The sequence below is a fragment of the Zootermopsis nevadensis genome, unplaced genomic scaffold (assembly GCF_977971745.1).
Source record: "Zootermopsis nevadensis isolate Lab colony 2312 unplaced genomic scaffold, Znev_1.0 Znev_ptg000021l, whole genome shotgun sequence".
NCBI classification, from domain to species: domain Eukaryota; kingdom Metazoa; phylum Arthropoda; class Insecta; order Blattodea; family Termopsidae; genus Zootermopsis; species Zootermopsis nevadensis.
Window position 1 is genome coordinate 8,552,899 of NW_028259153.1, and position 12,955 is coordinate 8,565,853.

The 12,955-nt window shown below is 38.4% G+C and overlaps 1 protein-coding gene and 1 long non-coding RNA gene across 2 annotated transcripts in view; one reads left to right on the forward strand and one right to left on the reverse strand.

The window, feature by feature from the left end:
• The window catches only part of tai (basic helix-loop-helix family member taiman), a 443,569-nt gene that overhangs the window by 43,114 nt on the left and 387,500 nt on the right, over nt 1–12,955 (forward strand). The gene's annotated exons all lie outside the window — the stretch shown is intronic.
• Nucleotides 1,185–8,938, reverse strand: LOC110834397 (uncharacterized). The gene is made up of 3 exons (XR_002544575.2): nt 8,704–8,938; nt 3,278–3,467; nt 1,185–2,924 (listed from the first exon to the last, which is right to left on the reverse strand). It is a non-coding gene; the product is annotated as an uncharacterized LOC110834397 (long non-coding RNA).

The window sequence follows — 12,955 nt, forward strand, 5'->3', positions numbered from 1 at the left end:
GCCATGGATGTTTTTCTGTGTTGTGCTGTCCTGTGTACAGGTAGAGGCCTTGCGACGGGCCGATCCCTCGTCCAAGGAGTCCTACCGAATGTCCATAGATCAAGCCAACTGAAACGTTGGGGACCCGTAAAGGGTTGTTGAATTGTTTTCTTCAAATATTAAAAGTTGTTTACGACATACCATTTAAGATTTCATAAGCATGTGCTTTTTTCTATCGCATGTGGTAACTGTTGAGTAAATGTGCTCTTGAAATATGAGAATCGCAACTAGAAATCCGGTGCCTCGAGGTTCGTTGATACACAGCAGTGGTTACCAAAATGTGGTCGCCAGAGCTCAAGCGAAGTTTTGGCGAAGTCTTTCTCAGGGTTGACAGATCTGAGGTTCTCACGGTGGTGAAAATTTTGATCGTGATTTCAGGGTTATGACGCCGTTCAGTCTTGTGGGTAGTTACCAACGTTCCCGAGGAGTGCATTTTCTCCCAATCCAGAAGATGATATTCGACGTTTCAGAGACCACCAGAAAATGTAGTTGAGGGTTTTATACGCTAATATTCTATTATTTAAAAGAAATTTACAAGCAAATCACAGCGATGAGTTCCTTTACTTTCTGTAGAGAGGTAATTTGTGAAGTGACGATTAAAGACACAGCAGCGTAGGGTTGGAGAATCACCCCAGGTAGAAATTCGTAGAATAAATTATAATTTAGCGGAGTATTAATTTCTCAGGGAAGGCGTTGCTGAAGTGGTGAAGATTAAGAACCACTGTCATATGAATTTGATCAGCTCTGTGCAAAAATAATTTATTTACTTTATTTTTCACCGAACAAGTCCAGGTAACGCTGTGGAATAGTGGGTATATTGGGGATGTATCTGGATTGAATCTCCGTCGGGTAACCAGCTGTCTAGAGCAGGGGTGGCCAACCCGCGGGCCGCATGTGGCCCGCCTTGAACATTTTTCCGGCCCGCGAGATTCATCACACTTTTACAAAATATATTTATTTTATAATGGCCAAAGTAGTGAAAACCATTGTATTAAAAAAATACATTATTTGTGCATCCATATATTCAAAAATTATCTGTCGAAATTATGAGAAAAAATTAACTTTGATTTTAAAATAATATTCTTGCGAATATATGACAGATATTGCCTGTTTTATTCATGAGTTTACAGTTATGAGTTTTGGTTCAACTTACACCTGCGAATCGTTTTTTTCGAAAATGAAATTGACCAAACACAAAACACGCTCAAACATAACGGACGCTAACCTGCAACACCAATTACGATGTGCAAATACCCAAATTGAGATCGATTTGCAAAAGCTAAGTGAAAGAGTGGAGAAACAAATATCGCACTAGTAAAATAAATATTTTTTAATGATTTCATTATTTTTATTTCATTCATATTTATATATTTTTTATATTTAATTTTTAGTGCTATATATTTCTTTACAATGTACGCTTAGTATCATTACTATTATATTATCTATGTTTACATGTAAGAATAATAGTAAACACAATAATAATAACTCATTATGTTTCAATTTTTCACTCCAAAAAAATGTCTATAGTGTATCTAAATCTAATATGGGGATATATAATTTTATATGTGGCCCGCGGAGTTATGATGCATTTCCAAAGTGGCCCGAAAGATCATATGGGTTGGCCACCCCTGGTCTAGAGGTTATTCTTGAGCTTCCTGAGCCCGTTCGCCTGTTTTTGAATAATTGAAATAGGTAAGTACCGCCTTCTTTCAAATCCTTACCATTCATGGCATTCTTTATACCCCATTCACCCAGTATAATCTGTACAGTTGAAGGACCGTTGTTAAGTAAACTGAGAATTAGATATAAAGTAAGTGAATAGTTCCTACACTCATGAAACTTGTTTGTGTAAGGTTTGAGGATCATCCCGCAACTGCTTAAGATAGGTAGAACACTCACGAGGTTAAAATAATAGAGACAACAGAGCGAATGGCCTTCAGTGCTTGACATTTGATCCTCCATAACCTCATTGCAGTCTCTTCAGTGGGGTAGCAACAAATGCACTTTAATACAGACTTGAAGTAGGCAGTGTGATATATCAGCTCTTTAGATCCATTTTACACCTAAGCCTTTAATGGATACGTGCATGAAGCCACGTGCCTTTGGTAGTAGGAGTTCCCGCATAGACGTGAAGGAAACAATAAAACCCTACAGACAGTCAGTTCATTAAAATAATTGTCCTGCAGTTTCAATGTAACGGGAACTTGGACAGAGATTCTCTACGTACGAGTGTTGCTTGGAATTAGAGATGAATTTTAAATGACCGTGGGACTGGTAATATCTATGTGAGATTTATTTAAGATATTTAATTACGTATTGTGTGGATTAAGAATTATCAGACGGTTGATGTATTTTGTGAGGCGCATACTTTTTTATAATTTGCTTTACTTACTTAATATTTATCCTCTTTTACCCGTAGGTGTCGAGATTTTTATTTATTTATTTGATCTATTTGGACATTCGGTAGGACTCCTTTGGATGAGTGATCAGCCCATGGCAAGGCCTCTACCTGTACAAACACAGCAAGACGCGGACAAACATCCATGCCTTGAGTGGGACTCGAACACACGGTCCCAGCGACTTTTTTATAATACTGCCCCAAAAAATGTTGAAGGGAATTATTGAGCAATATTTGTTTTGTGCTTGTTTATGATAGTTTGTTTTAACGAATTGTTATGAACTGTTACTAATTGTTGGCGACCCGCGACATGGCAGAATCAGTGTGGCCCTAGGTCTTCAGAGGCTGAGAATCTGTGGTATGGGTGGATATACGTATGTTGCACACAAAAGGCGTGTGTGTGTATGTATGTGAGGAGCGCCTGGTAAGGATCTCTGAGCGGTCCTGAGCTTGGAGCGCACTTTTGTTCGCTTGGACGACCCTGCCTCTGAAACATAAGAACCTGTTCCTGAGAGTGACGTCACTTGTCGAAGTTCTGACAGCCACAACATGTTACATGTTAACGTGAACTGGTTGGTCCGTTACGTTTTATTATCTGACGGTCAAAAGCAGTCATTTTTTCAGCTTTGAGTAATTAGGTCTTTGGTCTGTTACCAAACCGAATTGATTATGAAATTCTGATTCCTGTGTTGAGATATTTTGTAAGATTTCGTGGACGGGAAATTGACCCATCTGAAGGTGTTTACGCAGGATAAAACAGCAGAAAAATACAGACATAATCCGGGCTTCTGTTGAATTTTAATCCGAGATCCCCCTGTTAAAGCGGGATGTGTGACTAACCTGTAAGCCTTTCGTAATGACTTGTCCCTGTGGTCGTCTCCGGTTGTTTATTCAAATGAATGTCGCTAACCCATTGGCGTACCTAGGCAGCTGCTGGACTCGGCTGGTTCGCGTGGCGTTAGAGTAGAGCAGCCGTCACCAAATTGGTCACAGCAAAATCGTGCAACATAGGCGTTTGTGGTGGACTGAACTTAAGAAAACAAATGTAGGTGATTTATATGACAATGGTTGGTTAGTTAAGAAGAATATTGTGTTGCATATACCTCCCTGAACGTGTGGACATCAAATATACGCTTAGAGCAGTGGTATTCAACCTGGGGTACGCGAAGACATCTTAGGGGGTAAAATTTAAAAAAAATATATTATTTTATGATAAACACTGAATAATCAGTAATGTAATTTATTTAATTTATTTTAGATGTAGATTATATACTACGTATAACTTGAATTATACACCAACAACTTTGAGGGTACAAAGTTGAAGATAAATTATATCTGGAGGTACGCGAACAAAAAAGGTTGAATACCACTACCTTAGACAGTGGACAGTGTTCAGCGATATATTCGTTCAAGGTCATGCACACAATGATGGCGGAAAACTCACGGAAAACAATCATTATAAAGACCGCGAGAGGATCTTAGAATGACTGTTGTGGAAATGAGTTATGCCGATGAGAACTAGATTTTTTACTCGTTACTATATGAGTTTTGCATTTTCTGAAGATGTATAACTGTACATTTTGTACGTTCGTGTCGATCCACTGCACAAGTTTGTTCGTCCGCCATATTGGTATTACTGATTGTTGGAAATTTGTATCTACGATTTTATGGTGGTACCGAATGGCGATACAAAAATTTTATCCCAATCCGTCCAGTTGAATCATGCGGATTGGCAGAGAGACTCACAGCCCTTTTTATGTTTATTTAAGGCACTTGGTGCTAATTACGCACAATAACATTCAATATTAAGTAGCCTTGTTCCATTGATAGGACCGATTTACTGTTTACGTCAATCAGCGAGAAGTTAGAGAAATTTTGCATATTGAGGATGAAGATTGTGGTATTTTGGTGGTTTGTGACGCCGTGTCAACTTCTGTATCTAGATAGTTACCATCGTTTTGGAGGAACGTAATTAGCAACCTAAAAGACCACTGGGTATTAACCCAGAAGACCACATTTCTTCACTGCCATGAAAAACTCATCAGATATGTAATTAGAAAGAGTAATTTTTGCTCTTTACCTGAGATTGTTTCGCTAATTAAGTCGGTGATAAGTTGGGCGTTACAGGATTGTGGTTGGAATACCATAAAGGCAAAGCCCACTTGTGAGACCTTCGCTTGAATGGGAGGATAAGAATGTACTCGATCGTAGATAAACTTGGTGTGAAGTTCTGAAGTCGATCGAACTGTTTCAGGATAGTGTCCAATGAGTTTTTGTGTATACTGTAAAAAACCTTCATGTTCTTTAAAAGCAGGGAATTTCTTGACCAACTGAGGGGACGCCAGCTTTTTAAAGTGTTCCCTGTGCTATTGAGCTAAACATCGTTGCTTTATTTAACACGTATTTCCTTTTGTTTCAGGTGAGTCCCGGTGCTTGCGAAAGTTTTCCTGGCGAACCAAATCTTTGATTACATCGGTAAATAGGAATTACCAAAGAATGAATCTTGATAACCACGAAAGCTGGCCTAAGTGACAGCAGTTCATTGGGCAGTGATTGATTAAGGTAGTTTACAACACGCGTGTTCTGATAGGTTGTAGTCGGAGAACTTGTTATATGCCTACATCAGTATACATGACTTTCTGATATTCTCTTGTTAAAAGTTTTGTGGTTTTTTATTCCTAAGTCCTGATTTGTAAACACATTTTTAAAAAGGATTACACATATTTAAATGTTATGGTGTGTAACTTTTAAACATCTGATTTTTAGGAAACGTCTACTTAAAAAACGTATTATTAACTGCTGTATTAATTTATGTATTATTTAAATGTTAATTACACGTTGTGTTATGTACTGTGTCTTGGAAGACTCCGAGATTTCTGTGATTCATAATGGTACTGTTATGTGGTTCGTCTTCCTTCGAGTTTTGGGTCGCTTTATAGACATGTCAAAGGCATTCGGGTTGGGCCTGTAAGTTTTGACAAAAAATTACACTGTACTTATCATATTTGCTATAGTTATTTCTTTGTCTTTGCTTTCCAACGCATTTGGCCGAAAACGTTTCCTGATTTCATCTGGATAAAATATTCTCGATTGGACCGTAAGCCATTCTGTCGTTTTCCTATGCTGAAGCTCATTTCAGATGTAGTTTTATTAGTGCTGACTTTTCGGTTGACAGAGATGCTCTGATTGATATTTTTCTTAACCTCAGCACTATACAATTGATAGTTGCGCAGAACACACGTAATTAACATAACTCATCCATAAATCTTTCCACCTATTCTAAACTTTTCTGTGTCTTGGAAGTTATCGCTATAATGAACTGTTATTTCCCATCGTTTGACTACCTTTTTACACGCTGATCACCTGAATTGAATCCCAGTTCGTTGTTTGGAACTTGTGATGCGGTGGTAGTAATGATACAGTTAGTTGTGCAGCGAAGCGTATGACAAATGGGTCACATCCGTTTATTCAACCGCTAGCCTGTTTTGATAATTTGGTAGGACATTATGCAGTGTTTTTTGAAAACTAAAATAATTAAACTCCCAAATGATTATTATTTTTTGGTTCTGTTCTGTTGTTATATCTAATTGACATTTAGATTCGTGATCTGTCTTGTTTTTCTGGCAAATTATTCTGTCAATCTATTTGGTCAGAAGTCAGACTTGTCAAAAGTTTGTTGTAAACTGATTACATCAGCCCTAGTCTCCCATGAAGAAGTGACCTTTAGCTCCGTGTAAGTTCACATTACTGACTGCTTGTATTCCCATTGATAAAAACTAGTTTATCTAACAGGTCTTGCAGAGTAAGTTTCTTTTTTGAAGGCTGAAACAGCGCCAGTTTCCCAAACTTTAAATTTTAGATTTTTAATTTTTAAATCACCTTAAATCGGCATTGTCTTAAGAATGTATCATGACAATGCTGGGTCACCATTATCTAATCATGCAGACAACAGAACAGATTTGATGATTCGCTTTTTAAGTTTCATGTACGCGTTTTTCTACTTGCAGTGTAAAGAAATATTAACGTAAGTATGTCGAGGCCCTGTGTAACATTTCGTAACATACTATTGTTGTGTTGGCCCCTCTGCTTAATCCTGAAGCTAGAATACCACCTGTGTCGACTGTCGGTAACTGCTTTTATGCGTTATTTACGCATTATATGCTGGTTTTGTCTCTCCGCCCGTCTCTATAGTCAATTCAACTCGAGACCGCTGGGCGGATTTGGATGAAATTTGGTGTGGAGGTTGTGTCATTCTGCACGACCTCAGAATCGTACTTTTAAATATGCTACAAGCGGTGATAACAAAATGACGGACAAGGAAATTCATGAGGTACGCGCTGAGGCGCTGTGATCTGGTGGCCAAAGTGGGACCTATCGAGCAAGGCGGATTTAATACATGCAAAGCAGTACAAGGAATTTTAATATTCGGTTATTCAGATGGGTTGGAAGAAGATAAAAGGGTTCGGTAATGAATAAAAAGTCACGAATTGAAGATGCTTTTGATTTTGTCGTGTGCATTATTTTGATTGGTATTTTCGCCCCAGTGTTTTGGTCACTCCTTGACTGTATGAGCAAGGAATTATATTGCTGGACCACAAATACCGGTTTTAGTTTACTGGACAGAACCTCGTAGGTTTTTGTTTTAGGGCGTTTGATTAGAAGACGCGATGGATGCAGGTGGTCCTGCAGATTTATGTAGATTGGATGTCGTAACAGTTTCTTTCACAAGAAGGAACCATGGAATAAACATAATAGCAACTTTAAAATGTTAGCATTAAGAACTGGTTTTACATAACAGGGAGCCCCATTTATATTTTTTGTCTCTTCTGTTGTAAATGAATATTTATAAAACCTGCTAGGTTTATTTTTAGGTCAGTGGAATTGGTGCTGATTCATTTGTGTATATCTCCTTCTACTTGCTTGCCAGAAGGACTATTCTTGTTTAACTGATGTCGTTCTCTACTGAAGCGATTGGTCATTGGCCTCACTCCAAGAGCAAGACTTCTTTGCAGTTAAAAGATGGAAAATTCTTTATAATGGTCTTCTACCCCTTTTCTCCCGAGATTCTTGATCCACAATCTGTTTATGCGATGATAGGACTTCGGACTAAAAAAAATATTGGAGAAATTCTTAACCAAATGAGGAAGTATCAGCTGATCAAAGGACTCATACCATTGATTGAGCAGTGTTATAAGGTCGCTCACAATTAGTGCTGTGTTCCAAAACCTTCCAGGTTCTTACACCAGCGGTGGTATGCCGCGAAACTTTCCATATCGAGTTATAATGATTTATGAGTTGCCATGTTGGGTTATGTTTTATAAAAAAAATATCACAAAAAATGTTGCATATTTTTCAGAGGTAACCGCAACTGTGCCTCCTCTGTTTTTTATACGAGAGACATTCATTAGATGATTTAAATCTCAGCAAATTGACTAACCTGTGTTGACAGACTTTACCAACTTTTTCTTTGTACCACGATCGCACATTTCCATACATTATGCTCGCTTCTTTCTATACTATTATATAATCACGACCTATGACTATAGTTATTTTTACTACTGCTTGTACTTAGTAATGCCCGCATGGGGGAGATGAAAAATGCAGATACAAATTTGGATGGTAAGCCTTAAGACATAGGCGTTGATGTGAAAATAATATTAAAATGTATCTTACGGAAATTGGGTTGGAGGTGTAAATTTTATTCACCTGTCTCTGGATAGGGACATGTTACTGGATTTTGTGAACATGGTAATGAATCTTCTGGTTCCATAAACGACGGGGAATTTCTTGACTAGTTGATAACAAAATCAACTTTTCGGAAAGTAATCTGAAGTTAGTTATAATCTATACACTTTTGTATTGAAGACTTCATAATCTGTGCTCGTTATCGTGTAGTAGGTTGGTGGAGGAGATTGAAACTGATACTGTTGATCCACTCTCCCCTCTTCAACAACAGTCGAAAGGGGGAGGAGGTGTTCAGTTCTATATGTTGTAGGTTCACTTGGCCCACGCCCGTGAAAAGAGTGTACTCAAAACACAGCAAAGTACAATTGGAAATAAAACCATTTGCTGTCTTAAAACAAATTGTAATACATGCACATTACACGGGGTCATATATTGCCCTACTACGAACAAAGAAACTGACAAACATAATAACAAAACGAAGCCCCACGACTCGGCTCGCTCTCGGCAAACTCTCCAAGTCGCCTCGACCACCCCGAGGGACCAAGAATAACCCCAAAACACACAAATACAAACCAAGTCACCTCGAAGGGGGTGCCCAGCCGGATAGACGTTGCCGACCGGATCCGTAGCTACAGACTGAGTGAGTCCGTGTGTGGCGAGAAGAGGTCAGCCCAAATCAGTACCCCTCCTAAACCGGCCTAACCTCCCCACAAGCATGCGCACCCCTTTCGACGTTTCGCCGTCACAACATCAGGGCCGGATGTAGTCGGCTCACTGTACCACGCATGGGAGAGATGACAAAGGCATGCCGTTTTTTTGTGTATGAAAACCTGAAGAGTGATTTATGCTTAAGTGAAAGAATAATGTTAAGATTGGTCTTAAAATTTGGCTCTAAGGGTATGGGCTAGATTCGTTTGGCTCACATCCAGTGATGGGTTCTGTGAACACGGTACTCAACCGTCTGGTTTCATAAACGGCGGGGAATTGTTTGGCTGAGTGACATTTAGAGTTTCTCTAGAACTCTGCTTCATGCGGTTGGGAATCAATCACTTTAAGTATGTCTGTTCAGAATTTTGATTCTTGTTAACAAGACTTCAGAAACGCAACTTGAATGTACAACGCATTTAAAAAAATCATGCTCATAATATGCTTTAGACAAGTATTTTGCTCCTTAAACTTGCCCAAGGAGGGCCAATAGTTAGCGAATTTATTTTTGGATCCCTGACTATTAGTTTTTATTTCGTTAATGGAAGAAATAGGACACAGAAATATTGATCTTCTTGCATCTAATTACGTCCGCTTTTGAATGGATGCAGATGTTCTCAGAGTAGCACTGCTTTCATTCAAAGTGCTGTGATTACAGATGATTATTGTAAAGATGATATTTAGAAGAATATATTTTATACGTTTCACTAATAGAGGGAAAATAACACATTTGAAGTGAATAGATGTGGAGGCGTACCAAGCAAAATCCTATAGTCCATGTTATGAACCTCCATCATTAGAACAAAATTGGCGGAACAGGATGTCATTCGACGATGTTATTTTGTTCCATTCAAGCTGCCTCTTTACGGTTCAACTTCGTTTCGAATAGACGTATTACATTCCTACAGTCTAATAGTCTTTTGAGGAAACGCGGAGGACACTTAGGGGCACTTTCTTATTAGTTGTATTTATCCAATTCGAATTTATTTCTGCCTTATCTTACTTAATTGTTCTCATAGTTGGTACACTACAATTTCATTCATGTTCTCAACTTAAGTAGCTACATTGCTCTCACTGGCTTCGACATGTTCGTCTGTCCGAATCGCTTAATGGGTTTTAATTAAATTTGGTAGTAGGACAGGCTAGGCAATGCAGGATTTGAGGTTTTCACGGAGGTGCGCCCGAAGATGGCTGTCTTCTGGTTTGTTGCGCTGTGTAGTCTGGTAGAAGTTTGTCGACGTTTCAGAGGTCCTTGCTGCCGTCAGCATCAGGGCAATATATCGCAACAACCCAGAAGAGAGCCATCTTCAGGCTAGGAAATGTTTGGTAACCATGGTCATCCAGACAAGTATGGAGCGAAAGGTAACCAGAGTCATGGTAAACTTTGGTTCTGTTTGGCTGCGTTATGAAAGGCTACAGTGAGACAGAGCTGTGTTTGGTAAGGAAAAGTTGGGCTGGGCTGTGGTACGTTGGGTTACGTATTTAGAATCAAAAGTTGTCAGTGCCGAGACAGTGTCGAGCGCTTTAATGTTGTAGACAAACTCCTTCTCTAGATCGAATTTATGCAATGAGGATTCGGTGTAGTCATAAGTTTACTTATCTTCACTAACGAATCCTTTCAACGAGTTCAGAAAATACTCTTTGTAGGGAAAACGACTTGAATGTGGCTATTCCTTCCTGGTCTAGTTCATGCAAAATTGATGTTCTTTTAATCCAAATAAAAAACACTCTCACTTCAACGCAGCGACGCATAGAAAGACGGTAAAAATAAATGGAACGCCAGGTTTAATCAAAGGAGGAATGGCAGTTTTCAATGACATGTTCTGTTTGTTAAAAAACGTAAATTCGAACTACCAACAATGTTGTACAAGCACGGAATTAATTTTTGAACAGCTAGAAAATGAAACAATTTTGAGTAAAGGGTCAATGTACGAGTTTTAGCTGTGTGATTTAGTGAAGCACTTTTTACAGTTGAACAGTTATTATTATATGATGTGGATCGAGGTTTTTTTGAAATATGAAAGCGTGTAGTCTCTTATGTGGTTATCATACACAAGACTGTACAGCGTCACATTTCTGAAAAATTCTATTTACATATTTACCGCTGTGAAATTCTCAGATCTCATGACGATAGACTATATCTGTCGGTGGACCGATAAAACAGCTGTAAAGAAATGTGATGCGTCTTTGTACTGGAAAGGCGTACATTAATTAGTGTAACTTACATTCATATAAATAATGAGTTTTCTTTTACGATTATGCATCCGAAATTGGCCCCCATGTTTTGCTTATGACAAATATGTCAGTTTTTGATAGTGATAATGAACATTAGATGTAACGTAAGTGAAGGTTCTGTAAACGTGTTTGAAAGTGGGCCGCGTGGCCAATAAATTACATGTTTGCAGGCCTGATTACTTACTCCTCGGCTCTACAGCCCGTGAAGGGCTGATCTGACTATAATACAGATTTTAAGATGTCGTCCACTATGAAAATTTGGGCTGTATTCGTGTTAAAAAGCTGTATAATTAATTAGGAAAATTACTGTTTTTCTTGAAAATTTATAGCTATGTCCAGTCTAACTTTTGCACCCGTCGTGAATCGTAATCAATTGAGAGAGACCAAATCGTGGTATATTAAAAAAGATTACATACTGGCTTGCGTGACAGGCGCCATTGCAGTTTTTGAAAGCTTTGTTAAAATTGTTTCGTAAGACATTTTTCTAAATAGAACTTTTCTTGACTTCTGAATTTTTTGCAAACTCGCGGGCTGCATTTGGCTCGCTGGTCGTGCTTTCAAGAGCCCTAGTATAAGTAATAAATTCCACGTTTTAAAAAAGCTAATTATCAGAAGAGAGTTCTGAAACAAGACATAAAATGTTATATCTTGTCAATTTTTGAACGGTGATCCGGTTATGTAAAGTAGGGATTATAATGATGTTAGACCCATGTGGACTTAGTGGAAATCGACCGACAAATTTTAAAATTTTCTATCAATAAATTAAACGAATGTAATTGAATTAACTGTTAATATGTTGAAACGTAATGTCATAATACCGAATTAACTCCATAGGCGAGTTCTTCTTGAGGAGCTAATAGGCGCTCGGCTTGTCACTTAACTTCTCAGCCCGTTTCTTTAACATTTTCAATTATCCCTACATGTACGCCCATTCTTTCAGTACCGAATTTCATCTGATCTGTTGAATAAGATTTCACATTCTCACGGATCTTGCTCTGTGTAGTCTGGGCGATCGCCCTGAATAATGGAGGCAGCAAGCACCTCTGAAACGTCGGTGAACTTCTACCGGACTACACATTGCAGCGTCCCAGAAGACAACCATTTAAATATGTTTGATATTTTGGAACCTCCTCTCCGTATGCGTTTATTTTACAAATTATTTTTGTAACGTTTGTGGTTTGTTGTATTTTCGTAATATTTGCATTAGCAGGCTTTCAACGAAATGACGCGATGGTAGGAAGCCATAAAAACAGTAAATAATTCCATGAAATGTAAAGGATGCGTGCGGTGCGTTAAAAATGTATCGTAATGTAAATTTCAACTTCAGTGTTTTTCAGGCATTTAAACGTTAAATGAGATTTTGGTACAGTGACGTCATCGAAATGCATTGTTGTGGTATTCTTTCTTGCGGTTTCAATTCTAATCTTGTACTATCGATATACTGTACAGGTGTAATTGTAATGATTGATCGATCCGTGTGTTTTGCACCTTTTATATATATTGCTTTTGAAATGTCATTGCTCGTGGGTGCTTAAAAGTATTGTGATGCTAAAGTGCATCTCAGAAATGATAGATTAATCCTTAGTTGCAAAAGGACACCGCTAACAGCGGAGTTTGTAAGGCGCCAGATGAGATAGGTGGTCGAGACCGGGGAATCTGTAAAGATTTTGATGCAGGCGATAGTGAACTATGTTCAAGCCTGCCAGAATATTTGGTCTTCTAGTCGTATTTCGAACCCGAGACCTTTTCAATACAAAACACTGTAATGTGTGTGTGTACCGCTCGTTAACTTTGCAGCAATAATTTTGTATCTGAAGCAAGTTGCCATCATTCTGAACGAGGTATTAGAAATGCAGAACTCGAATGTGTGATATTATGTATGCAGACATGAAT